This window comes from Balaenoptera musculus, chromosome 3 (genome assembly GCF_009873245.2).
Source record: "Balaenoptera musculus isolate JJ_BM4_2016_0621 chromosome 3, mBalMus1.pri.v3, whole genome shotgun sequence".
Classification (NCBI taxonomy): Eukaryota; Metazoa; Chordata; class Mammalia; order Artiodactyla; family Balaenopteridae; genus Balaenoptera; species Balaenoptera musculus.
Genome location: NC_045787.1, coordinates 69,128,037 through 69,131,506, shown reverse-complemented (window position 1 = coordinate 69,131,506; position 3,470 = coordinate 69,128,037). Strand labels below are relative to the sequence as shown.

At 52.6% G+C, this 3,470-nt stretch overlaps 1 pseudogene; it reads right to left on the bottom strand.

Annotated features, from left to right (window-relative positions):
• Positions 1-1,909: 1,909 nt before the first annotated feature.
• On the bottom strand, positions 1,910-3,243 carry LOC118892504 (annotated as a pseudogene).
• Positions 3,244-3,470: the final 227 nt, after the last annotated feature.

The following is a 3,470-nucleotide window of genomic DNA, read 5'->3' as shown; positions in this document are numbered from 1 at the left end:
GGGAAAAAATATATATATATATCATTGCTCCCAAAGTCCACCTCCTCAATTTGGGATGAATCGATGTCTATTCAGGTATTCCACAGATGCAGGTACATCAAGTTGACTGTGGAGATTTAATCTGCTGCTCCTGAGGCCACTGGGAGAGATTTCCCTTTCTCTTCTTTGTTCACACACCTCCCGGGGTTCAGCTTTGGATTTGGACTCGCCTCTGCGTGTAGGTCACCTGAGGGCATGTGTTCTTCGCTCAGACAGGATGGGGTTAAAGGAGCAGCTGATTTGGGGGCTCTGGCTCCCTCAGGCTGGGGGGAGCGAGGGGTATGGAGTTCGGGGCGAGCCTGCGACGGCAGAGGCTGGTGTGACGTTGCAGCAGCCTGAGGCGCGCTGTGCGTTCTCCCGGGGAAGTTGTCCCTGGATCACGGGACCCTGGCGGTGGCGGGCTGCACGGGCTCCCGGGAGGGGAGGTGTGGATAGTGACCTGTGCTTGCACACAGGCTTCTTGGTGGCGGCAGCAGCAGCCTTAGCGTCTCATGCCCGTCTCTGGGGTCCGTGCTGATAGCCGCGGCTCATGCCCATCTCTGGAGCTCCTTTAAGAGGCGCTCTTAATCCCCTCACCACTCGCACCAGGAAACAAAGAGGCAAGAAAAAGTCTCTTGTCTCTTTGGCAACTCCAGACTTTTTCCCGGACACACTCCCGGCTAGCTGTGGCGCACTAGCCCCCTTCAGGCTGTGTTCACACCGCCAACCCCAGTCCTCTCCCTGGGGTCTGACCTCCGAAGCCCGAGCCTCAGCTCCCAGCCCCGCCCGCCCCGGCGGCTGAGCAGACAAGCCTCTCGGGCTGGTGAGTGCTGGTTGGCACCGATCCTCTGTGTGGGAATCTCTCCGCTTTGCCCTCCGCACCCCTGTTGCTGCACTCTCCTCCGTGGCTCCGAAGCTTCCCCCCTCTGCCACCCGCAGTCTCCGCCCATGAAGGGGCTTCCTAGTGTGTGCAAACCTTTCCTCCTTCACGGCTCCCTCCCGCTGGTGCAGGTCCCGTCCCTATTCTTTTGTCTCTGTTTTTTCTTTTTTCTTTTGCCCTACCCAGGTACGTGGGGAGTTTCTTGCCTTTTGGGAGGTCTGAGGTCTTCTGCCAGCGTTCAGTAGGTGTTCTGTAGGAGCAGTTCCACGTGTAGATGTATTTCTGATGTATTTGTGGGGAGGAAGGTGATCTCCACGTCTTACTCTTCCGCCATCTTGAAGCTCCTCCCCCATCCTAGCAGTTTTTAAAGCTCTAAGAGTGTTAGAACTATTATATCTCCATACCCTTTAATATTATGGTATGAAGATCAACTGAACTAAATCCAACTGACCAAATTGCATAGTTACATACAATTCTACCTTGAAATATAGAAATTCCATTCGTATAAAAATATATTTAAATAAAATATATTTATTTTATATAAAACACTGCAGCTTAAAAAGATTCGTAACTCAATGGCAGAGCCATGCCCAGGGAGGGTCAGAATTGTTCAGTTCAGGAGGTCTTGGAGGCTTTTATTTTTGTTTGTTGGTTTGTTTTTGTTTTCAATTCCCATTTATTTTTGGCTTCTTGGAGAGTTATCTCAAAAACAGAGAGGGAAATGTTAACTGAACAGGTAGGAGGAGTGGGCACGAGAAGGAAATACAGGGTTACCCGGAATGGCAGAAATCTAGGTTCCCCAGAGTGGAAAGAGCGAGGAGACAGTCAACAAACAACAAATATTTATTGAGCACCTATCATATACCAGACAGTGTTCTAGAACCCACCCCCCACCACCAAAAAGAAAAAACAAGATAGAGGCAGAAAACACAAATTCTGAGGGAGAAGAAAGGGGCAGTTGGGGAAGAAGGCTGAGGGGACTGAGAAGCCTGCAGTCATGGGGCCTCGGCCTTAGGCCTCCTCTTCGGCCTCCTCACTGAAATCCTCCTCCTCTTCTGCAGTGGCATCCTGGTACTGCTGGTACTCGGAGATAAGGTCGTTCATGTTGCTGTCAGCCTCAGTGAACTCCATCTCATCCGTGCCCTCACCTGTGTACCAGTGGAGGAAGGCCTTCTGGCGGAATATGGCAGTGAACCCCTCTGAGATGCACTTAAACAGCTCCTGGATGGCCGTGCTGTCGCCAGTGAAGGTGACTGCCGTTATGAGGCCATGGAGTGGGATGTCGCAGACAGCCGTCTTGACGTTGTTGGGGATCCATTCCATGAAGTAGCTGCTGTTCTTGCTCTGCACGTTGAGTATCTGCGCATGCACCTCCTTCCTGGACATCCATCCACGGAAGACAGCAGCCACAGTGAGTAACTGGCCATGGCGGGGGTCACAGACAGCCATCATGTTCTTGGCATCTAAGACCTGCTGGGTGAGCTCGGGCACAGGGAGGGCCCGATACTGCTGGCTTCCACGGCTGGTTAGAGGGGCAAAGCCAGGCAGGAAGATGTGGAGACGTGGGAAGGGCACCGTGTTGACTGCTAGCTTGTGGAGGTCAGCACTGAGCTGGCCAGGGAAGCAGAGGCAGGTGGTGACACCATTCGTGGTGGTCGAGACGAGGTGGTTCAGGTGTCTGTAGGTTGGCGTGGTCAGCTTGAGGGTGCAGAAACAGACGTCGTAAAGGGCCTTGTTGTCAATGCAGTAAGTGTCATCAGTGTTCTCCACCAGCTCATGGACAGAGAGGGTGGCGTTGTAGCGCTCAACCACAGTGTCGGACACTTTGGGTGAGGGCACCACACTGAAGGTGTTCAGGATGTGGTCAGGATATTCTTTACAAGTCTTGCTGATGAGCAAGGTGCCCATCCCAGAGCCCATGCCCCCTCCCTGCGAGTGGCTCAGCTGGAAGTCCTGCAGGCAGTCACAGCTCTTGGCCTCCTTCTGAACCACATCCAGGACCGAGTCAACCAGCTTGGCCCCCCTCTGTAGGGTGACCTTTGGCCCAGTTGTTGCTTGCCTCAGACTGACTAAAAACAAAGTTGTCTGGTCTGAAGATCTGACCTAAAGGACCTGAGCGAACAGAGTCCATGGTCCCTGGTTCTAGATCCACCAAGATAGCACGAGGAACAAATTTGCCACCTGTGGCTTCACTGTAGTACATGGAGATGCGGTCCAGCTGCAGGTTGCTAGCCCCGTGATAGGTGCTGGTGGGGTCGATGCCATGTTCATCACTGGTCACCTCCCAGAACTTGGCACTGATTTGATTGCCACACTGACCGGCCTGGATGTGCACAATTTCCCTCACTGTTAAAGTTTACTCTAATCTTTTTGCTCACTTCAAAGTGTGTACGGGGCAAGAAAATGGTATGTAATTAGTTTTTCTCTGCTGCTGGTCGCAGGCTGGAAGGATGGGATGGGCCCCGGAGGCTGGAACAGTGAGGTTCTAATGTGGCGGCAGGAAGGTTCTGAGAGAGCTTGGAGGCTTTTGCATAAAGGCTATGATTTTATTGATAATTTTGCCCATGTCGTA